Below are 24,516 nucleotides of genomic sequence, written 5' to 3'. Positions count from 1 at the left end.
CATAGGGGTTGGTGAGAGAAGTCGAGAATCAGATCCTGATGACAGTGCTACCCTGACTGAGCACATGAGGAAAAAGGCCCTCGAGGATCACAAGCGCAAGCTTGATGAGCAGTCTGCTGCTCTTCTTGCTGCTAAAAAAGCGAAGCTTCATAAGGAGGCCCCCCCAGCACCTTCTGAATCTGAGGTTGATCTTGGTGTTTTTAGTGGGGGTCGTGGATGTAACATCCGCCAATTTTAGAGCTGTAGGTTGTAACGCCCCTCCCGTATATACGGGTATTGTTAGGTTTAATCTATTAACTCTATTACCACCCTTTCGAGGGTTAGGCTATGTTAATTGCGTAACTATGGTTTGGACATGTGGATTTCATCGTTACGAGTATGACAGTTAATTGAATATCAGTTGTTCACATGGATTAGATTTGATAAACTATTAACTCTACTATGCTATATCAAACCTGTATACTCGCCAGCAATTATTTGTTGATTGTATTTTAAATGCATACTGCAGGCTGTGGATTCAAGAAAACAAGAAAAGGCTAGGATGGCTTAGAAACCCATCAACTATTTAAATTTACAATCTATGTTATGTACTTTTTCATTTCCATGTATTGTATGAAACTTATGAATATCAATGAAATAAACTTTAATTATTGTCACAACTAGTGTTATGATGTCTTTGAACAGTTTGTACGTCTCATCTCGATGTTTCCGCCATCGGTTGGGGTGTGACAGATTGGTATCAGAGCCATAACTATAGGGAATTAGGTAGAATTCCTATATTTTACCCTAGTCTATTGTAGGAGTACTCTGATACCAGATTGGTATCAGAGCCATAACTATAGGGAATTAGGATTGCCTTGCTTTACCTAGTCTATAGTTTAAGAGCTTTTTTCATTTACTTGCTGTTTAAGACATTATCTCTTGCTTTCTTCTTTGCTTCTCTCTATTCCTTTGGACTTCTAATATACAAGCCTTTCCTAAGGCTAACACAATACACACTTGGAAGCTTTGAAGATACTCTTATAACACAATCGAAATGATTCATCAAGATAGGGGTGATTCCCACACTTGGTGATGATTTTCACTCAGCTATACTTTGATTTTGCACGAAATCTACCCTCAAGTTAGGAGTGATATCCAAATCTTGATGGGAGTTTTCCATTTCCTAATCTAGTGGACCCTCATCTTTGGATGGGTACTAACCACGTTAGGGTACGATGTTATCAAGTTAGAGGTGAAACTCGCATCTTGTTAACTAGTCCCATTCCTTGATTTTCGATCTCGCCAAAGTTTCGATTTACCCAATCTATTAAGGACGTGTAGTAACTGGAAGGACAAACATCGTTAGTCGCTCCTCGATGAGAATGTTTGTCTATTAGGCCAAAGCACGTTTCCTTAATTCGAAAAGGACTTCGATTCACTTTGGAATAGTCTATGTTACGTTCCGTGACACTCTATATTTTATGATGAATCTCCTTTTTATGTTATCTCAATTATCATGTGATTTACATTTGAGCGTTATCTTCGATTCACGTTTGGGAACACGAAGCACGTTATTATCGCAATCCAAAACAATTAATAACTACTCTCTTTCGTGAACAAACTAAATTTATATTGCTTTCATTATTCTATGTGAAACATCATTCTATGTGTAATACTATGTTAAACTATGTGAAACTATTTGGTGATCCATGTGAGAAACTATGTGCTATGTGATGCATACATGAAGTCAATTTTCCTAAACAAAAACATTATGATTAAAAGTCTCATCCATTTCTTGTTTTGAATTTCTAGATGTCATCATCTCGTCAGTACTCTCACTCTCCCAGAAAATCCAAGTTCCTTTTTATCAGATGTACACTTTATTATCTTCGATCTTTTATGATGAAACTCTTCCTTGTCAATTTTGAACCATTTTTAGGATTTCACTTTTGCGCATACATCATACGATTATACATCATTAGCATGCATAATTTCACTTAATTTTAATTACACTTTCGTAACAACGAGTGAAGACATATCATCGAGATAGGAGTGATTCCCTTACCTAGGTGATCGTTACCAATACTTTCTTTAATAGATTATATTGCGTAAACACGATCATGTTTATACCTAAATCATTTATCTTGTATTTCAAAATGCTTCAGTTATTTAGACGTATCTCCTATTCTATAATCTATTTTCACATCGCTCGCATACACAAAAATTTTCAATGTTACTAAAAACGCGTATTCCTCGATTTCAAAAATTTCACAAAATACTACTGTCACCCTAATCAGTTTAATAAATCTATTGCCCACAAAATTTCGTATTCCACGTAATTACTAAAACGCACTCATCTCGCATCACTATACTAAAGAATTCTAAATTTCCAATTGAGAATCAAACCAACTTTTCATACAGAATATTACAAATATTATCCGATCAGTTATCAAAACTCTTTTCAAGATCAACAAAAACATTTTATTAAGGACACCTTTCACGATCACCAGGTTCATATACCAAAATTCCTTTTCCTAAGGTTAAACCTTTTCACTAGAATCTGTAAACTTCGAAGTTAGTAATACAAAAAAAAAAAAAAAAAAAAAAACTTCTTAAAACGATGCAAACTTTTTAATTCGAAGAACTTTTCAAAACCTCGCTTGATACGTTAATTAAATTCAAAACACGTGGGCAAGGAAACTTTATAAGGACGACAAATTTTCAGCTATGAATTTTTTTTTTTTAAAACCATAATAGCACTTCCATTCTTTTACAAAGTATCCTTTCGCATAATCAAAAGATGTTTTCCTTTATATTCTCTTTACAATTCACAAACTAGATTCTACATTCCTGACAACTCAATCTAATTTAACTTCACGTTTTGCACAGACAACTATATATGTATATCATTTTACACGTTTTAGTCAATATCTCACAACAATCTCACGCGTGTCACTCGTTCTCTTTTTCCTTTCATATTCAAAACTTTAAACCTTTTATGCGCATAAACTCATGTATTTTAATTTTATATTATAAACAAAATCATTAATCCCTACGTCCATACTTATACATTTTATGCTTTCACTTATGTTCACACTTACGCATTTATGTTATACTCACGATTCAAAACTCATACGTTTTACGTTTATACACACACTCACAATTATACATTTACGTGATACTTAAATTCATATTCATACACCTTCGTTTTACTTATAATCATATACACATTCATACGTATGCAATTTGCGTATACGCTTATACCGCTATGTTTATACTTGTATTTATATTCAGACACATTCACACGTCTGTTATGATCCTCGTATTTATATACTCATAACTACCACGACACGTTTCGTGTCTATACTTTGACTCATATTTACACACGTACTCCCCACAATACGTTCGTATGCTTACACTTGTACTCATATTTATACTCATAGTCGCAACAACATACTTGTACTTGTACTTGTACTTATACGATCACGTTTACACTCATATATATATATATATATATATATATATATATATATATATATATATATATATATATATACTCATACATTCCATTCGTACTTAAACATTCATGTTTTACACTTAATTTTCACATTTACAACCATACTCATACATCTTATGTTTATACTCATATTTATACTCGTATTCACACTCATACTTGTGTTCGTACTCTCATTTATACGAATTTTGTCCATACTCACGTCATTCGTTTGTGCTCAAATTGTGCTCACATTTATGCTCATTTTAATACACGTTATGCTTATACTTTTGCTCACACTCCTGGCATGCGTTTTATGTTTATGCTCACGTGCGTGTTCAAATTTAAACTTATACTATGCTCATGCTTTTTACTCAAAATTTATACATTCGCACATGTACACGGGCGAAACCCGAAGGATTCGTTTACGTTAGTCTTATACTATTTGGAACGCGAACATGCTTACATGTTACATTTTTATACGCACACAATCTTATTTTCAAAATTTATGTATACCTTGATTCATACGCAAATTAGTACAAGCTATGCGGATCATGCGACGATTGGTATAATCGCGGGTGCACACGGGATTATAGTAATAAGCGCATGAGAACCATAGAGTGTACTACTGTGTATGGTAAGACATGGAACGTAACATGACGCGAATAACGAAACGGACGTAACATGGTCAAAACATGGTGGATACACCGCTGGTACATCCTATATATAAGTGTTTTCACCACGTTACCAAACTTTCGTGAAACGTGCCATGAGAAATTCAGTGTTTTGCACACCTTTTTGGACCTAATGCAAACTTTAAACAACTTACAAACGCATTATGTCCGATTATCCAAGACGAAACTCCATTCTTACTACGCAACTTTTGTATATCCAATACTTATGCCATTCTTATACTTGCATCCACTTAGAGTCAATCGTTCACTCCTATACTCCCACTATTCTCTATTATTCCATGTCTTTGATATGACTCCCATTCACAATCAAGTTTCATCTATTCTCTCTGTGGAATCCTTGGATGCCATCTTTTCAACAGTCTTCCTCTTAGATTTCGAGGACGAAATCTCCTAAAGTAGGGGAGACTGTAACATTTCGTATTTTCAAACTTTCCATTTTTGGAAAGTCTACTTGTACTTTCTACTTTTGTAAGTTGTACCTTTGTTGTACTTGATTCAAATTCCAAAATTGTACTCGAGACTTGAAATCATAATGAAATTGCATGATTTTATCCATATTTTGTGTTTGAATACTATGAATCATTGAAACTATGAAACAATGTTAAACACGTTAAAACTATGTTTAACACGTTAAAATTATGTTAAACACGTAAAAACAGGGAAATTCCATCTTCATTTCGACTCTTTAATTCATCAATTCCAAGAGATTACCCTAAACCTTACAAAAATTGGGATTTATACGCTAATTTGGTAAAAATATGGAAGATTTGGGTTAAAAACGATTATTTTATTATTTTAAATGAATAAAATAACAATTTAAATTAAATAAATAAGTATTTTACTTGATTTTTATTGATTTTCAAGACAAACCGTTAGCGAAACTGACTCCGTTGGTAAAAACCGGGTTAAATCAGCCTGACCTGGTTAGTTTTACTAAAGAACAGCACTAACTGAGTTAGAAAACTCAGTTAGTGGCTAACCCAGTTAGTTAAACTAACTGATGTAAAAAAAAAGGGGTTAAACCCCAAAGGAATGCGTGAGCCGGGACTCGAACCCGCGACCTTAATCTTAGCAAGTAACGGGTAAACTAGCTGGGCTGGCCTTGGACTGGTATTAGAACATGAAACTTAATTAGTTTTATCAACTCATTAAATGTCTAAAATAAATGGCATTAAAAAGGTGTGTCGGACCAGTATCGAACCCGCGACCTTTGGTTCCCAAGAACAACAACACAAACCAACTGGGCTGTAGTCCCACATGTGAACAAACAAGACCAGACTTACATTTATACTCGCATTAAGAACTGAATTTAAATCAAATCAGTAACCGCCAATAGCCTGTTCTTCTTCTTCGACCCATGACATACCTACCGGAAAACCTTTGATCTTTCATGTTCTGTAACCGACAATCGTATTCCCCCTTATAAATCCGAACACCCTCATCATATTTCGGTCCTTCACTCTCGATCACCGTAACAAACCGAAACCACAACTCGGCTCGAACACGATTCGTCTCCGGCCGTCACCTCGCCTCACCGGAACCACCGCCTCACCACCGGACCACCGCCGTCTGCCGCCTTCGCCGTCGGTACCCCTTCGCCGTCCGGTAACCTTCTCCCGATTCCGTTTTCTTTTTTTGTTTTATTTATCATATTTCATGTTATATTATTATTATTATTATTATTATTATTATTATTATTATTATTATTATTATAATTCAGAAATAATTATTATTATTAATATCAAATAAACAGATTTAAATAGTCATATACATATATTTCAGAATTTTATTATTTCAGTTTTATAAAGTCCAATCTATTAAAAACAGATTTATTTATCAGATTTATTCACTATAATTGTTAATTAATAAAACTGAATATTAATGTAAATATTATTATATTCTATAAAACAGTTTTGTTTATATAATGAAAACAGAATTATTTATATAAAACAGTTTTATTTAAGCAATTTATAAAAAAAAAACAGAATTATTTTTATTTTAAATCTGAAATATTATCTTTATAAAAATTCAGAATATATATTATTTTATTTCAGAATTTATAAATCAGAATTATTATTTATTAATATTCAGAATTTATATTCTTATATTTTTATAATCAGAATTTTCTTTAATATTTAAATCAGATTTATAATAATTATTTATTTAATTAAAAACAGATTATTAATTTCAGAATTTTACTTCTTATTTATTTAAATCAGATTTATAACTATTATTTATTTAAAAACAGTTTTTATTATTTCAGAATTTATATTTAAATCTGAATTATTTTCAGATTTATTACTTCAGAATTTATGTTTATTATTTCAGAATTTCTATTTATTATTTTCAGAATTATATATATATTTCAGAATTATTAATAAATAAGTCAGAATTATTATTTGTGTTATTTATTTAATCAGAAATTATTTATAACTAGAATTGTTGTTATTATATACTTATTAAATTAGAATGTTAATTTATTTTTTTTTTTCAGATTTATTATCTTATTTCAATATAACTAGAATTTTATAAATAAGTTTATTATTTATAGAATTGTTAACTAAAGTTAGGTATTTATTTTAAATTGTTAATTTAAAATAATTGTATACCTATTTAAATTATTATTTACTTAATCCAATATTTTTGAAATTCTATTTGTAATATTTTGGAAAGATTAATATTTATTTTACCTATTTATTTGTCATATAATAATTCCCAAAATTCCCAAATAATTAATCAAATCCTCAAATTAATAGGGTAATTCTCTTGTGCACGATCTTCTTGGAAAATCCCTGATTCTATTATCTTTTTCCAATATACGCAACGCAACCTAAGGTGAGTATACTTGACCCATTTTCTTTTTACACGTTTGGGTGTAGTATGCATTTCCTTATCAAAAACACAATGATAAACACTTTCATTGCACAATCTATCCATTTAAACATGAACATTTTCTTATGCAATGCACAAAATAATACATTATATATGAATACTTTGATACATCTTGATGCTTGTTAATACTCATATTCCCAAAAAAAAAAATGGAAACTTATCATCAAGATAGGGGTGATTCCCAAACCTTGATGATTAGCTCCACTCACTTTCTAACTTCACCAACGAGCTAGAGGTGATTCTCTTACCTCGGAGGTAGTTACCAACTTTTATTCGTTCTCAATGAAATTTTATGATTGAACGTTCCTTTTCAAAAATTTTAGAATTTATTTCACGTGCATGCTAATACGATATACTGGATTCGTGTCACTTGGGTTAAACTTTATGTGATAAACTTGTCATTAACTTCGTAAGAAGCCACACCTTAACATACTCGATGGGTTGACCTGTGTATTCACATGCCAGGGATACGTTAATCTTGTTAACTAAGTATGGCATGTGGATTGTTCTAAATTTTTATGAAATACGTTAATCTTAGATTTCGAGGACGAAATCTCCTAAAGTAGGGGAGACTGTAACATCCGCCAATTTTAGAGCTGTAGGTTGTAACGCCCCTCCCGTATATACGGGTATTGTTAGGTTTAATCTATTAACTCTATTACCACCCTTTCGAGGGTTAGGCTATGTTAATTGCGTAACTATGGTTTGGACATGTGGATTTCATCGTTACGAGTATGACAGTTAATTGAATATCAGTTGTTCACATGGATTAGATTTGATAAACTATTAACTCTACTATGCTATATCAAACCTGTATACTCGCCAGCAATTATTTGTTGATTGTATTTTAAATGCATACTGCAGGCTGTGGATTCAAGAAAACAAGAAAAGGCTAGGATGGCTTAGAAACCCATCAACTATTTAAATTTACAATCTATGTTATGTACTTTTTCATTTCCATGTATTGTATGAAACTTATGAATATCAATGAAATAAACTTTAATTATTGTCACAACTAGTGTTATGATGTCTTTGAACAGTTTGTACGTCTCATCTCGATGTTTCCGCCATCGGTTGGGGTGTGACAGTGGAAATCTTCTAGAGGAGATTTATACTACGTCTGCTCCTCCTGCTGGTAACTTGTTTTTAGTTGTATATTTCTTTCGTTTTTCTTCGGGTTGTTTTTAATTCTTGTTTCGTGACAGCGGTCAAGATTGGCAAGAAACCTCGTGTGGTGGATATTTCTCAGATCACGCCGCCCACTTCCCCACCATCGAGGACGGTTGGTCTGACCCCTCCTCGTGATGATGTTGAGGCAGGCAAGAAGGGTGGAGAAGGGGCTACTGAAGATGTGGGTGAAGGTGGTGGTGATGCTGGAGTTATTGGTGGTGATGGTGGGGCTGATAAGGGTAAAGGTGTTGAGGTGGAGGTGGAATCTAGTGAAACTACTCCCCACCAAACCATTTATACCAAGCGTCCTCCTGGTGGAGGTGGGGCTACTTCTGGTGTGGTGCGTAGCCCGCAATTTGAACATAATCCTGCTGATTCTTGGGGTACCCAGAATCCTGCTTGTGATGACTTACCACACGCCCCTCACTGGAACCTTACTCAGGTTTCCAGGTTGAATGACGTGAACAACTGCCATGAATTTTTTGCTATGTCTCTTCCTCCTGCTGAGAGGATGTTCCAGAAAAACCGCAATCGATTTGCCTTGTTGGACGACCATGTTCGTGCCGGGGTAAATTACTTTGCCACTTCTTAGGAAATTCTTCGTGAATGGCGGTTGATGGGAGAGGAGACGCTCGAGTTTGAGGAGTCAAAGAAGTTGTTTGCTGAAGAGAGGGAGAGATTTAATGCGGAGAAGAAAGGTTTGCAGTGGAGGGTATCTGATGCTGAACAGAAGCTTGAAGAGCAAAAACAGTTGAATGTTCAGAAACAGAAAGATTGGGAAGCCGCGTGTGAGCGCACGAATGTTGAGATGCAATCTCAGCGTGATGCGATCGTGCGGTTGTCCGGTGAAAAAGCAGAACTTGCTGAAGAGGCTCAGCAGGCGCGTGTTGCGGCCGAGAAAAAAGAGAAAGAATATGTTGATCGGATTGATAAGTTAGAGGTTCTTGCCCAGCAGAAGGCAGCTGAGTGTGAGGCTGCACAACGCCTTCTTGCTGAGAAGACTGCTGAATGTCGGGCAGCTGAACTTCTTGCTGAGGAGGCAGCTGCTGACACCAGATGGTTGCTTTCTCGTGGTGTACCCTTGGTAATTTCTTTTGTCTTTTGTCGCTCTTTCGTCTTCTTTTATTTTTGTGATCTTTTATTTAGTTGCCCTGTTTTATGCAGCTTGCTGACCGCATTCTGAATTCAACTGAACTTGCCACGTACATGTTCGAATTGGGCCGAGCGGGTTATTATAGTGGTCGTAAGTTTGGATATGCTGAGGGCAAGGCTGCAGCTGTCAACAAGGAGAAAGATTACCATTTTGAGTTGTATAAAGAAGATTGTGACGGTGCTTATGCTGCTAAGCGCAAGGAGTTTTCGACCCTTGACTTTGCTGTCGTCCGGGCTGCGCAAAAGTTATCTCGGAAACCAGATGGGGTTGCTCCTCTGAAGAAAGCCCTTGGAGACGATGATGATGTGGCAGGGGGTGCTGGCACCAGCCATGCTTGATTGGTGGAGTCCGGCCTGTGAGCCGCGTATGGCCTTGATTGGCCTTGTAATGTTGATGGTTTGGACAATTTTATTCTGTTTTACCTGTTTTGGTTGTATGTACTTGATCGTAATTGCTTGATGGATATTTTGTTATCGTTTTTGTGTTTATGCGAATTTTGTTATCGTCATAATATGTGCATGTGTAATTACTTTGATTAGGTGTCACGAATGAATGATGGCGCTGACAGGTGATGTTGTGTTACTACAACGTTTTATTCTGTCGTTTTGATGCGCGCGCTTATTTTGTGACTTACGAAGTGATCGAGTTGCAGGTTATTGTGTGAGCTCAGCTGTGTTCAGCCTTGGGAGCATTACAATGTTTAGTTACCTTGCTATCGATATTTTCGTGTTTATGTGGGCACGAAGTTTTAGTTTCGGCGTTTTGTAGGCTTTGGTTATGTTTCTGACCCGGCTGTGCATTTGGTTGTGACGAGCCTTGGAGGTCTACAACGTTTCCTATGGTCGAGCCATTCGATGTTTTCATGTACGCCCAAAGTAATAAATGCAGTTGTGACAAGAAATTTGCATGAAGTAAAAGTAGCCAAACACTTCTTGTATTATAGTAAATGTGTTGGCGATTCGGCCTTTGCGATTACATAATTGTTTTACATGTAGCACTTCCTAAGTTGCTGAGCGTTCCAGGTTCGCGGAACCTCCTTGTTGTTGATGGTGCGCAATTTGTACGCTCCTTTGCCGAGTACTGCATCGATGATATATGGGCCTTCCCACTTGGGGGCTAGCTTTCCGGGCTTTTCTGCGTTCGAAGCTTCATTGTCCCTTAGGACGTAATCTCCCGGATTGAAAGTGCATACTCGGACTCTGGAGTTGTAGTATTTCTCCAGCTTTGTTTTGTACTTGGCCTCGTTGATTGCTGCCATCTCTCTCCGTTCTTCTAGGAGATCCAGATCGATTATCCTTTCTTCTTCATTGTTGATTAACTTCATTGAGAGCATTCGTGGGGATGGCAGCCCTATTTCTGCTGGAATAACCACTTCAGACCCATAGACTAGGCTGAACGGTGTCTCACCGTTGCTTGTCTTTGGCATTGTCCTATGGGCCCACAGTATGCTGGGCAGTTCGTCCACCCAGCCTCTTCTCTTCTCGCCTAACCTCGCTTTGATACCATCAACGATACTCTTATTGACTGCCTCTACTTGACCGTTCCCTTGCGGGTGCGCAACCGAAGAGAAGGTGTCTTCGATGTGTAATTCTTTGAACCATCGTTCGAGGTCGTCTGCTGCGAAGTTAGTTCCGTTATCGGTGATGATTCTGAGAGGTAGGCCAAAGCGGCATATGATTTGTTCCCATATGAATCGCTTGACGACTGCCGATGTGGTTGATGCAAGTGCTTTCGCCTCTACCCATTTGGTGAAATAGTCGACGGCGACTATTATGAATTTGACTGCCCCTGGTGCTTCCGGGAAAGGACCTACCATGTCTATGCCCCATTGTTGAAAAGGCCATGCGGTTGTGACTGGTACTAGTTCATTTTTGGGGCGCATGGTCTTGGGCGCATGTCTCTGACAGCCACTGCACTTCCTCAACTCTTTCACGGCATCCAGATGCATCCCGGGCCAGTAGTATCCGGCATTCATCACTTTTGCCACCACCATACGAGGCCCGGCATGAATACCACAAATTCCTTCATGAACTTCCCGGATTAGGTAGTTTGCGTCGTCGGCGTCAACACATCTCAGCAGCGGGCCGAGATACGACTTTCGGTACAGTATCCCATCTGCCATCTGATAGTGTTCTGCTTTGTATTGGATCTTTCGCGCCTCGGCTTTGTTTTTGGGAAGTATCCCTGACTGCAAGTACATGATTATCGGTGTCATCCAGGACGTTGTTCCTGTCTGGATGACACTTACTTCTCTGAGTGGAACGGATGGGTTGCTCAAAACCTCTATGCGCACATCCTTTGCTAGGTGCTGGAAACTTGTTGATACGAGCTTACTCAACGCATCTGCCGGCTTGTTCTCGCTTCTGTTTATGTGGTGTACCTTGTAAGAGTAGAAGGTTTGTAGCAATGTTTTTGCTTGGCTGAGGTAGAGTGCCATGACATCCCCTTTGGCTTCGTATTAGCCGTTAATTTGCCCTGCCACCAGCATGGAGTCCACATGCGCTTCGATGTGTCGGACCCCTATTTTGATTGCCAATCGTAAGCCAGCCAGGAAAGCTTCGTACTCTGCTTCGTTGTTTGTGCTTTTAAAATCCAGGCGTATGGCGTACGTGAATTCATGTTTATCGGGGCTTACCAGCCTTAGCCCTGCGCCTGCTCCGTCTTCGTTGGATGCTCTGTCGGTGTATAACAACCATGGCTCTTCTGTTTGCTTTTTCTCAGCTTTTTCCATTGCTTTACATTCTCTTTCTTTGTCATCCGGGACTTCGGTCATAAAATCTGCCAAGACTTGGCCTTTGATTGATGGTCGTGGTCTGAAAACCACGTTGTGACCTCCCAGTTCTATTGCCCATTTGGCTAGCCTTCCTGATACTTCTGGCCTTGCAAGGATGTTGCCGATGTTGTAGTTTGTTAGCACGTGGATGACATGATTGGCAAAGTATCTGCGCAGCCGTCTTGAAGCGTGAATCAGTGCAAGGACTAACTTTTCCATGATTGCATATCGGGTTTCTGGATCGGTCAAGGTTCGTGACACGTAGTAAACTGGTGTCTGAGTTCCTTGACGATCGACGAATAAAACTGCTCCGACCGCCTTATCGGAAGCTGATAGGTAAAGTACCAAAGGTTCACCTTTGTTTGGTGCGGTTAATGTTGGCAGTTTGATGAGACAGTCTTTCATCTCGCGGAACGCGCTCTCTGCTTCCGGAGTCCATTGAAACTGGCTTTTCTTCATACAATTGCGCAAGGTTTTGATGAACGGAAAAGATTTTGCAGCATGATTAGCTAGGAAACGATTGAGCGCAGCTAGTCGTCCTGCTAACTTTTGCATGTCTTTGATGTTTGATGGTGAAGGCATCCTTTCTATGGCTTGGACTTTTTCCGGATTCACTTTAAAGCCATCTTTTGTGACGATGAAGCCTAAGAACTTTCCTTCCTCCATACCGAATGAGCATTTTGCTGGGTTCAGCTTGATACTCACGCTGCGCAGCGTGTTGAAAGTTTTCTGGATGTTCGCCAGCATCATGCTTTCTTCCTTGCTCATAATCACCAGATCATCCATGTACACTTCTATGTACTTGCCGATAGCATCACTGAATGTTTCGTTCATCAATCTTTGGTACGTCGCACCCGCATTCTTTAGGCCGAAAGGCGTCTTGGTATAACAGTACAACTCCGTTGGCGTGCGAAAAGCGGTTTTATCCTCATCTTGGACAACCATTTGAACCCGGTGATACCCCTTGTAACAATCAAGAAAGCATTTCCACCTAAATGTTGCCAGAGAATCGATTTTTTCGTCTATGTCTGGTAAGGCGTAGCAGTCGCGTGGGCAGGCCTTGTTTAGGTCTTTGTAGTCGACGCACATTCTCCAGCTTCCGTTCGGTTTCTTCACCATCACTGGGCTTGCTACCCATGTTTGGTATCTAACTTCTCTAATGATGCCTGCATTCAGTAGTTCTAGTACTTGCTCTTTCATGGCGTCATGCTTTGTATCGCCTAGGTGGCGCTTGGCGTGTACCACTGGCTTTGCGTCTTCTGAGACGTTTAGACGGTGCTCTGCAATATGCCGTGGAACACCAACCATGTCAGCTGGTGTCCAGGCGAACACGTCCATATTCTCGTGTAACAACTTCTTGAGCGCTGCGCGTGTTAGATCGGACATCGCTGGTCCCAGGGTAACAGTTTGTTCTGGGTGAGCGCTGTTCAACACCCATTTTTCTGCCTCTGCGCGTGGCGCTGTTTTACTTGCTTTTGTAGGCCTCATTTCATCTGTTGCTAAGACTTCCTTGCTTGCGTATATCAGTGCGATGCCTGTTTTTGTTGGGAATCCGACGGCCGAATGTGGTGCAGAGCAAATCATACTGAAGTCTCCCTGGGATTCTCTTCCTAGGAGGATGTCGTGTCTTGAGTGTGCAGGTAGCACCATGAACGTGACTTCTTCTGTTCTTGAATTTCGTCCGTCCGAAAGTAACACCGGGAATGATATCTGTCCCAGGGGAAAGACGGCCTCGTTGCAGAAACCAGTTAATGGGTAGTCTACTGGCTCCAAGCGCGCCTTGTCCTCCTGGTCAAATTGATTGAAGCATTGTTCGTATATGATATCCGCGGTGCTCCCCGGATCGATAAAGATGTAGTCTGTCTGATAATGACCAATCACTCCTGGAATAACTATTGGTCGTTTTTCCCTTGGGCCTCCTCTAACAACTGGGAAGATGACTTGCTTCTCGCGCCATGAATCATCTTGTGTGCGCTTGTTGTAATTTTTCTTTGGTCTTCGTGGACCTCCCTGCACCATGTGGGTTTCCAACTTCCTGAGTTTTTTGTTATCTGGCCCTTCGTCTCTCCTTTGGATTTGGCGGTAGTCGCGCTTTCCGCCCTTGACCAGGTGAGTGAGCTTTCCATCTCTTAGGGCCCTTTCAATTTCTTGCTTCAAGCTAAAACAGTCATCGGTTAGGTGTCCTGTATCCTTGTGGAATTCACAGTAGAGATTGGGATCTTGACCCCTTTTGTTGCGGATCTGCAGGAGTGGTTTAAATTGGTGATTTTCAGTGGCCAAGACCTCCGAAGGGGTCTTTGTTAATGGTGTCCACTGCTTTTCTCTGTTTTCTTTCTTTACTTCCTTTCTGTGTGCTATCTGATTGATTGTGTGTCGCGCATCTTCTCTTGGTGGGCTTCGTTTCTCTATGACTGGAAGACCTCCATGACTGGCCTCTGCCTTTTCTGCCATGTCGGTCATTAGAGTTATGTGCGCGTTGACGGTGGTCATCACCGGTCAACTATTTGTCTGTCTGTGCTATTGTTTTGGCGGCCTCAATGAAGGTTTCCCAATCTTTGGGTCCTCCGTCTCTTCCTTTCACGCGCTTGATCAGATCATCACACTTGACTGCCCTCATGAAGTGTGCGCATATCATTTTTTCTCCCACATCTCCAATCTCCAAACATTCCTTGTTATATCTTGTGATAAAATCTTCCACGCTTTCATGGTCTCGACGCCATATGTTTAGACAATCTGCTGGGTCCCTGGTGTGCCTCCGCTGTTGAGAGAAGTGTGCCAGGAACTTCTCTCTGAAGTCAACCCATGATTTAATTTTTCCTGCTGGTAAGCTGTCGAACCAGACGCGCGCTGCGCCCACGAACGTTTGTGCGAACAGGTGACACCAAGTTGGTAGGTTCCACCCACCTGTTGCTCCTGCGCCTTTGAAGACCTGGAGATGATTATCTGGATCTGTCAGTCCATTGTATTTGCCAACGTTGTGCGGTAGCTTGGTTTTGTCTATAGCGGCTGTGGCAATCTCCCTGATGAATTTCGAATCTTCGGCCATGTCGTCTGGACGATAACTTAGGGTGTAATCATGCTCTGCCTTTGGGTTGTACCCTGCGCGCTTTGCGGGCTTGTATGCTTCATGCTCTGGATGGAGTCTGCTAAACACTGTGGTTTCCCCTTTGTATGTTGGGTCGTCTTCTTCTTCATCCCATTCTGTGTTTATATTGCGCGCGCCCAAACGAGCCTGGATCGGTTTTCTTTGCAAGTTGCGGTTTTGCACAAAGTTTCTTTCTGTTTCGCCGTAGGTATCGCGCGTGTCGTGCGCGCTTGGTCTTCTCACATTTTGAACTGGTCCTTTCTCCGGACGTAGGTTCCACGCGTTAGTCTGCTGAGTTGTGTGTGTACTCAGAGACCTTGGTTGTGGAGTTACAAATGCTGACTGGTTAGCTTGTGCTTGGAGTAGGGCTTGCTGTGCGCTGAGTTGCGTATAAACGAGGTTTATGGACGCCATCTGTTCGGCATACCAGGAAGCTAGAGTTTTTTCTTCGGGTAGCCCTAAAAGTGCGGAGTAGTTGAGTTGTGTTTGTTCCGATGGAGCTGAGGGGCCAGCTCCATGGCTTGGTGTCAGCATTGATGGTGGTGTCTGGTGCAACACCCCGGTCGGAGTTTGGAATGCGGCTCCGTTTGTGGTTTGAGTGATGATCCTTGCTGGTGGGGTTTGGAAAGTGGGTCCAGTTGTGGTTTGGCTAACAATCCTGGATACACTCCCAAAAATAGGAGGAAAATCATTGTTCAGTTGTCCCTCTTGGATGGTTTCGTTCCTTTGACCCCTTTGGACGTGTGCTGTGTCCGAAACGAGTTCGAAGGAAGAAACTTCTCCGTCGACTGGGTGTGAGGGATTTTGTTCGGCCATTTTTTACGAGTGTTTTTCAATAGGGAAAAGAGATGAGATTGGTTTTGCAAAAAGCGGATGGCGCCAATGATGAAACACTGATTAACACTAGGTTAATCAGTGGGGTTACTTCGTCTGTGGGGTTCAACCTCTTTCCTTACTCGTATCGATGGCTCGAGATCTGTAAAACAGTAAACACCGTCAGTCTCGTTAAGAGGGGGAGAAAAGGGATTTCCCTCTTAACCAGGCTCCGGCGTGAGAATAAGTACTGTTCTGAGAGAAATAAACAGTGTGTGTATAAAGTGAGTATAGAGTGTAAAGATCCTGAACCTGAATGATGAAGGGTCCTATTTATAGCCGGAGGGTAAAGGAGGGAGGGGCAGCTGTGCCAGCTGTGGGTGCGCGCCAGCTGTCCGACTAGGGGGAATATCCTCTTGGTCTGCCCTGCTGTGGCAGGCGTAGTGGTACACGTGGCGCGCTTGCATTTGCCCACGCTGGAAACCTTGTACTGACGTCGTCAGTTCTGCTCCCTGATTTGCTGCAGGCCTACGTGGCGTCCTGCGGTTGGTGACACGTTTTGTCCTTTATGTCTGGTAGAGCATCCTTGGTGCCACCTGCAGATCTTCCAGAAGTTTCTAGAAGCTTCTGGATTGCTTTGCTGATGTGGCTGCCAAGTGTGCTCAGAAAGTGGTGTGGTCCCTGCCATGTAGGCAGGGAATTGGGACCATACCTCTTCAATTGTAAAACTACATCAAAACATATAAAGTAGTATTAAAACATGTAACATATATTGCGCTCTTCTAACCGCTCTCTCATTTTAGGCGTTAGTTTTACCTATTACAAAGACATATGATCGTTACTAATGTGACCTAACTCAACTCGAATCGAAAATTCGAAGATTGACTCAAGAGACCTTCGAGCATCAAGAAATCCGATCTAAGTAAAAAAAATTATGTGCCCACCATTAGTTATATATAATTTTTAATCTATTTATATTAACATTCGGTTTTTAAAACCAGTCTAATTAGTCAAACTGACAGACTAGTAAAGCTACTAGTTCAATAATCTAACAGTTTATGAAAATATTGTTGTATTGAGTTGATTTTGTTACATCTTTTTTACCTTTTATGTATTATTATTTTATTTTAAACCACCTGTAATGGTTACATGAAATAGCGTGAGAACGACCACACCACCGCCCGCATGACCCCATGGGTGTGTTTTCCAAAAAAAAAAAAAAAAATTAGGGCGTGTAAAATAAAACGTTGGATCAGTTTTGTTTTGGTCAATCAGACTGTTGGCAACGGTCAAGAAACGACTATATTTTTTTCTTATTTCACACACACATATATCTCTGTGTACAAACTCTTACACTCCATTTTCTACAAACCATAAATCAAAATCTTCAATAACAAACCCAAACTACACACCATTTTTTATAAAAATGGATTCCGCCACGTCCTCGTCGCCTGTTGCCAATTTTTATTATAAAGAGTTTTTAGCCGGTGAAGGTGAGTCGATCGATGAGGAGTGCGAGCAAGAGGAGGTTACGAGTGCGTGCGAACTCGCGGTGCGGTACACGAAACATTCTAGTCGGCCTCAACGTGAATTTTTGCCAAGGGAATATATTTAACGAGACTGACGTTGATCGATTGATGAAAGTTTACTTCGATGAAGCGCCTACTTAACCAAACTCAAACGTTTTTAAACGTCGTTTCCGGATGAGTAAACGTCTGTTCTACGCATTGTTGGAGACTTGGAAAACAAGTTTGATTATTTTAAACAAAAAGCGGATGCGAGAGGGATGCTTGGATTTACCGGTATTTAAAAGTGTACTTCAGCGCTATGAGTCCTTGCGTATGGAAACACGACCGACATCAACGATGAGTATTTAAAGATGACCGAGAAAACAACGTGCGATACCTTAGAGCATTTTTGTCACGGTACACCACAATACTATAAATATTACATGCATTCATATTTTTTAGATAGCTTAAAATTATATATATTTGTTTTTTAAAGGTATAATAAATTTATAGGGTGTTCGTTTGAGAAACCTACATGATACGAACTTCAACAAGTACATTTCACATCTTTTTTTTAATCAAGCTGAAGAAAATGGAGGGGAAAAAAAGTGAAATATGCAAATAACTTTTTTAACTATCACGTGGGACAACGTGAGAAGGGGACTGTTGGCATCCAAACATCAAAAGTAGGGACACACGTTATTTTTGAAGCACTATTATCTAAATGTTGCATTTATAATATCTTATTATATATTAGGGTACTTGGCATGATGTCGGGGAGTTTGTTTGTCCAACGGTAAATGATCGCCGACTTCAAAAAGAGGTGGGAAGGAGGAGAGAGGAGATTTAATGGTGGTATCTTATTATACACTAGCCTATATCCCGTGTGACATACGGGTTTAAAAAATACAATTAATAACTTATTATTTAATATGATCTTTTATATCTTAACAATCAAAATAACATCTAAGAGCATTGACATTCGTGCCTTTATATTCATTTAGATAATTTAATATAAAATTTATTTTTCTCTAAATTATCTTTAGTTTTAAATAACGTATCACGTCCATCTCTATATCTATATCTTGATCTAACTCACAAACACTAATTTTATTATTTATTTCTCTTTCCTACAGACTCACAATCTAAAATATAGTTTATTATATACCCGTGAGCTTCACGGGTTATGGGTTGTGTTAAAAAAATTATATATACAAAAGAAATTTTTTTATATGATTTCTTTTAAGTGGATAACCATTCATGTTTGGCAAACATTACCAACAAAAAAAGTACCATAACATAAACACATAGGATTAAATTAAATGGGGGCTTGTGAGATTGAATAACTTGCACACATTGACTATGTGGGTCATCCGAACTGAAGCAACTAATTCAACCCATAGAAGAAAAAATACACACATTACACCTACCGATGTACCCAAACAGTGATGAAACTATCATATATACACCATTTATTTATACGCAAACCAAGACTTACACCAGGAAACCCACCCCATTACTTACACCAGCCAACCTGCTCATTAACATGCTTTATGATCTGACCCACTGACTCAAAGTCCATCATAATGGCAATTATCAACCATATAGAGACATGCTACCAAACACTTCCGGTCCAAATACATGACATGAAGACATGGTCACATATTTCCTCTCGGAAGACGCACATACTACACAAAACATCATAGAAGAGCATACCTCTATTTGCTAGCTGAACCTTTGCCACAACTTTGTTTAAATCTGCACAACTACCAGATAGTTCGCCTTCAGTGGAGCCCAAGAGTTGTACCAAAACGAACCCATATCAATTTACACTTCAGCTTTCAGCGTCATTTCATGTCATAAAGCCTTGGTCGAGAAGTCTTCCCCTCCAAATTATCCCACCGCCACCTACCATTCCCACCCTTGAGATTAACCTATTGCAACCAACTCATTTAGTTGCCCACTTGAGCCCACTCTTCAACTCAATTAGGATCTTTTGACCAGCCCCAACTCCAATGAATCTGGTTATAAATTTGTTGAAAACAGTTACTAACGCATGTCCTTTTGTTAGCCGCAAGTCTGAAGATCAACGGGAATCGATGTTTAAGAGTACCCTGCCCAAGCCAATCGTCAAGCCAAAACCTTCTTGATTTTTCGTCCCAACTTCGACTTTCAGTTTTTTTTTTAATCTTGATACCAAACTTTTTCATCTTTCCACCATCCAGCAATAGCACGCTTAACCGGGATGATTTTATCTTCGTTATCCGGCCCATGTATAGCTAAGATGACATCTAACCAAAGGTGGGTGGGTGGGGCAGTCCCGAAACCGCCACCACCATTTAGCCATCATGGCTACGTTAAACTCTTCCGGCCATCCAAATCCAAATACTTCAATCACCATTCAACGGGCATTGCTCTCTGTGCAACCAATTGGATCCACAGTGCCACCTATCACAGTACCACACCAACAATTGCAGTTAGTTTATTAGGTATATATTTGACACCTTTGACACTATTAATAAAGCCTAAATTAAAATTGGTTTTCTTTTAACATAATGCACCATTTTTTTAGGAAACATGCAACAATTTCTATTTCAGTGTTTGTTTTCGTGAGTTAGTGTTTTTTAATAGGTCACAACTTGTCGGGTTTAGTCTGACCTTACTGGATTTTCTTGATTTTAAAAAATTAAATTGGTAAAAAAATTTAAATTTTAGTTTACTTTTTTGAAATGGAACAGTTTTTGAGAAGCTTTTATGGATTTTGAATACATATGTGGATGATGTTTGACCCATTTAACCCACTCAGATCCATTCAACTCGTTTCCATTTTAACTATTTGATTCGCTAGACTTGCTAAAGCCTAATACAGCCCATACATCCATAAATGGGTTAAATATGGACCAACAATTTTTTTTTGAAAATCTACCCATTTGGACACTTTAGACGCAGCAACACCTAGGCCAAAATCAACTCGTGCATCCATTAATGGGTTGAAGCATCAACCTCCAACTGATTCTCTTTCTAGAACTGGTCAATATTTAGGGGTGTTCGCGGTCCGGTTTTAATGATTTTTAGATCAAACCGTGAGCCAAGCCAGTAGTAACGATTTTTTATTATCAAAAAACTGAATCGAACCATTGGAAGTTATAAAAAAACCAAACCATTGCTAGTACTTTGGTTCCCGTTTGACTTCACGGTTTGAGATTATTAGTCATCTCTAAAAAATGCACAAAATCACATGTTATATCAAAAAACTTGTTATATCAGCAGATTGATTGTGTTCATAGTTATATGTATGTGTGTGTTTATTAGAATCTAAGAAACTCAGGATATTCCATTAAACTAAATAAACGACAGTAAGTTTTGATGCCATAACATGTATTGATTAAGAAAAAAAATCTTAGCAGAAGCAAAATAACTGTAAGGTTAGTAAACATAGCCCAGGTTATTTAATACAAACAAAAAACGAATACACGCAATATAGAATATATAAAAACGAAAATATATATTGTGTAATCTTATGGCCCGTCCGGTTTTAATCAACCGGTTCGGTACAAACGATGAACCAAAACGTTCGCTACGGTTTGAAACTTTTGGAAACAATCAACCAAAAGTTAAAAAAACCTGGCCGCAAAACCAAACCGATGACCGATTTGGACGGTTTCACGGTTTGAAACCAAACCATGAAGACCCCTATCAATATATATCTATTTAACGCTGAAAGTCATAAACGGGTCAGAACTACTCGATGAAATTTGCCAAAAATTAGAAGTTGGTAACGTGTCAAAACGGGTTGGCACTAAAACAATCAAGCAATAATTTCAGTCACTGTGAATAGAATATGCTTACTTGTTACAAAGTTGATCGATCATTTCAATTTGTAGTTGGCGCTTCTTTGTAGTCCAGGTCAGGTGCAAAACATCATAATATGAGCTTGTAGCACCAAAGATAGTTTTGGAAGAAACAAAGGAATTCACATAGTTTGGCCTTTTGTGTAAAGCCTAAAGGATTAAAAAATCTCAATTTTTTTCGTAATGGCAATGTAATAATGCTAAAGTTCAGTTAGAAATTAACTAAAATTATTTTAAAGAAGTTAAAGCATTCAGTTTTTAGCATCAAAAACAGTTTGTACCTCATGTTTGAAGGCCTATCCATGCATTAGGAAGATGCACACCAGGTTTACACAAACATTTTCAACTAAAATACTACGCATTTTATAGATTAGTCATCGTTCTTTGCGTTGGTTTTTAATTATAGGAATTCAAAGAAAACCAAGAAAAAGCATACCTGAACACAGGTGTAAATTTGATCCAGTGGGTGGAAAATTCATCGGCGACGACCTTCCTAAACAACAACGAAAGTCACACGGTAGGATTTCGTTAATAAAAATGGTAGAGTTCCGTCCATAATCTGCTCTAACAGAGATAAAAGAGCGGAGAAAAGCTATTTAGAGACTCGTGGACCTCGTGGTTACCTTAATTGCTGCCAGTTCGTCTCTGGTAACAAATGACGCCAACGTAATCATGTATCTGGAATCTGGATCAGCGAGCTAACAGGTAACTTAGATATGAAGCTCAAAAGAAAGTCGCTGCTGCAAAACATCAGCAAGATTTGGTTAGGCGCACCCGAATTTCCACCAAATTATGAGAAATTAGATAAAACTAATAATATATTAATATATGTCACTTATATCATATAATAAATCGCCCCTTGTCGCCCCCGTATTGTTTATTTAATGTTTTCCCCATATCTTCTTTGTCTGATTCATTATTTTATACTAATTGTAATTTATACTAATACTAATTACACAGCTTAATCACATTCTACCAAAAAAAGCTAATTAAAATTACCAACAAACTACTGATTAAAAAGCCGTAACCTTACATCACATAAACCTAATCAAAATCAAAATCAAACAATATACAAAAATCTATTAACACGGCAAGCAAGCAAACAATCAAACATAATAAAACCACAAAATACCTTACAGACTACACCGACAAGGGTAGTGCCGGTTTTAAGATAGCCCGGAGGTTTTAACCCTTTCTTCGTTCATTAGAACCATCGCATTTCTCTCTCTGTCTTTCTCGTTCTCTCCCTTTTGGATTCCCTCTCTATCTCTCAGCTACTCTCTTTGCAGACATTTTGAAATTCAAAATTTGAATGGAATTGTGAGTCTAGTAATGTGGGGAGGAAGTAAAATATAAGGGGAGAAGCAACAACGTTGATTAGGGCTTCAATTTTCAAAGAAGTAAAAAGATAAGGATAAGCATCAGCAATAGGAAAGAGGAAATGGCAATGGGAAAGAGGAGATGAAGCAAGAAACCTTAAAAGTGATCTCACCGTTTGCTTGTTTGAAGAAATTGATGGGATTCAAAATTTGAATCTTTTTGAAGCCAAATGACCCGCTAATTTTACTTCATATAGATTCAATCAAGCTGGGAAGAATGCTGCTTAGCTTTGACCTTCTTGTTTAGGATATATGCATCCCTGGGTTGACACGTTGGATGAAGATAAAGGTGAGGGCTCATGGATTTTTGTAGATCTGGCTTGGGAAACAATGAATTTGAATTTTGAAGAAGAAAGGGAAAGATGGGTATGAGCTGGGTTTTTGACGTTTTGTGTGTACAGGGTGAAAGAGATGTTACAGAGAGAGTTGGGGACTGTGCTTTAGTTAAACATAAAAAAGTAAAAAATCTCACAAAATTACACATAAGATTATACTAACGTGGAGGGGCTAGAATTTTGACAAGTGTGTTGGTTTAATGAGGTGATGCCAAGTGGCAGAACCTTGTTGTTTTATTAGGTATAGAGATTAGGGTACTTGGCATGATGTCGGGGAGTTTGTTTGTCCAACGGTAAATGATCGCCGACTTCAAAAAGAGGAGGGAAGGAGGAGAGAGGAGGTTTAATGGTGGGTCTCAATCCCTTTCAATCAATCATAATTTTTTTTAAATTCTTTATCACTCTCTAGGTGTTTGAATTATTGTCAGTGATTGAGTGCAAAATGGGAAGTGGAATGAGGACTTGACATGACATGATATCATTGGGTAGAGAATGACTCAAACACCCTAAAGTGATTGAATGATACCCTCCACCCTTATTTTTTGAAGCAGTACTATAAAAAATGTTGTGTTTATAATATCTTATTACCTATAACTAATTGACTACAAACAAAGACGGGGTCTTGGGGAATAGTGTCAGGCAGCAACACAAGATAGGGGAATAGTGTCAGGCAGCTGCCTGACACTCTCTCATTGGTCCAACCAATTTAGGATTTTATCACCGCTTTAAAATTACGATTTTGCTATCAGTTTAAAATTACGTTTTTGCTCTCAGTTCAAAATAAAATTATGCTTTTACCCCTAGCCTTAGTGGGTGTGGGCGCGACATGCGGGGGATCCCCCTGACCCCACCGCGACGCGCTAGGGGCGCCCAGGTGGGCTATAAATGCAGCAGCTTGGGACTGAAGTTTCTGCAACAGTTCGACGTTATTTTCACGAACTCTCTCCTCTCGTTCTGTGTTTCTTTGCACTATACCCCTAAACTGCGAAACTCTGCCCCGTTGTTAGTGTTTTAACCCTGATTACTGATTCGATACCATGTGCGATCGATTTGAAACCCAACAACGGATGTCAAAGTGTTGTCTAGATAAGGTTATACTTTGTTAACTACGTTGGGGCTTCGATCTCGTGATGTATCGTTAAAGTATGATTTGGGTTGATGCACTGATACGTATTGCATTGTGTTTTTATTAGGAACTCAGGATTAGTACCAGGAAGCTAAATCTAAAACCCTAAATCTACAAAGTGAGTCATTCTTTCTTTTTACCAAATGCTTTGCGAACCTTAAATGTTTTTCAGTTATACTTACCGTGATTAAGTTTGTATTCTGAAATTACTGCCGGTATGTGGGGTTTTGTATACACTACTTGATAATCTTCACTATTGGA

General features: G+C 38.9%; 1 long non-coding RNA gene across 3 annotated transcripts; it reads right to left on the bottom strand.

Annotated features, from left to right (window-relative positions):
• Window positions 1–18,993: 18,993 nt before the first annotated feature.
• On the bottom strand, window positions 18,994–23,356 carry LOC110939827. 3 transcript variants are annotated; one of them, XR_002592536.2, is made up of 6 exons: window positions 22,548–23,356; window positions 22,039–22,155; window positions 21,852–21,908; window positions 21,697–21,769; window positions 21,414–21,565; window positions 18,996–20,012 (listed from the first exon to the last, which is right to left on the bottom strand). It is a non-coding gene; the product is annotated as an uncharacterized LOC110939827 (long non-coding RNA). The 3 variants fall into 3 exon arrangements; XR_002592534.2 differs by having other exon boundaries at window positions 18,994–20,012; window positions 21,697–21,908; XR_002592535.2 differs by lacking the exon at window positions 21,697–21,769 and having other exon boundaries at window positions 19,001–20,012; window positions 22,548–23,312.
• Window positions 23,357–24,516: the final 1,160 nt, after the last annotated feature.

The sequence above is a fragment of the Helianthus annuus genome, chromosome 5 (assembly GCF_002127325.2).
Source record: "Helianthus annuus cultivar XRQ/B chromosome 5, HanXRQr2.0-SUNRISE, whole genome shotgun sequence".
NCBI classification, from domain to species: Eukaryota; Viridiplantae; Streptophyta; class Magnoliopsida; order Asterales; family Asteraceae; genus Helianthus; species Helianthus annuus.
The sequence above is the reverse complement of the archived record's forward strand: the minus strand, read 5'-3'. Positions and strand labels throughout refer to the sequence as shown.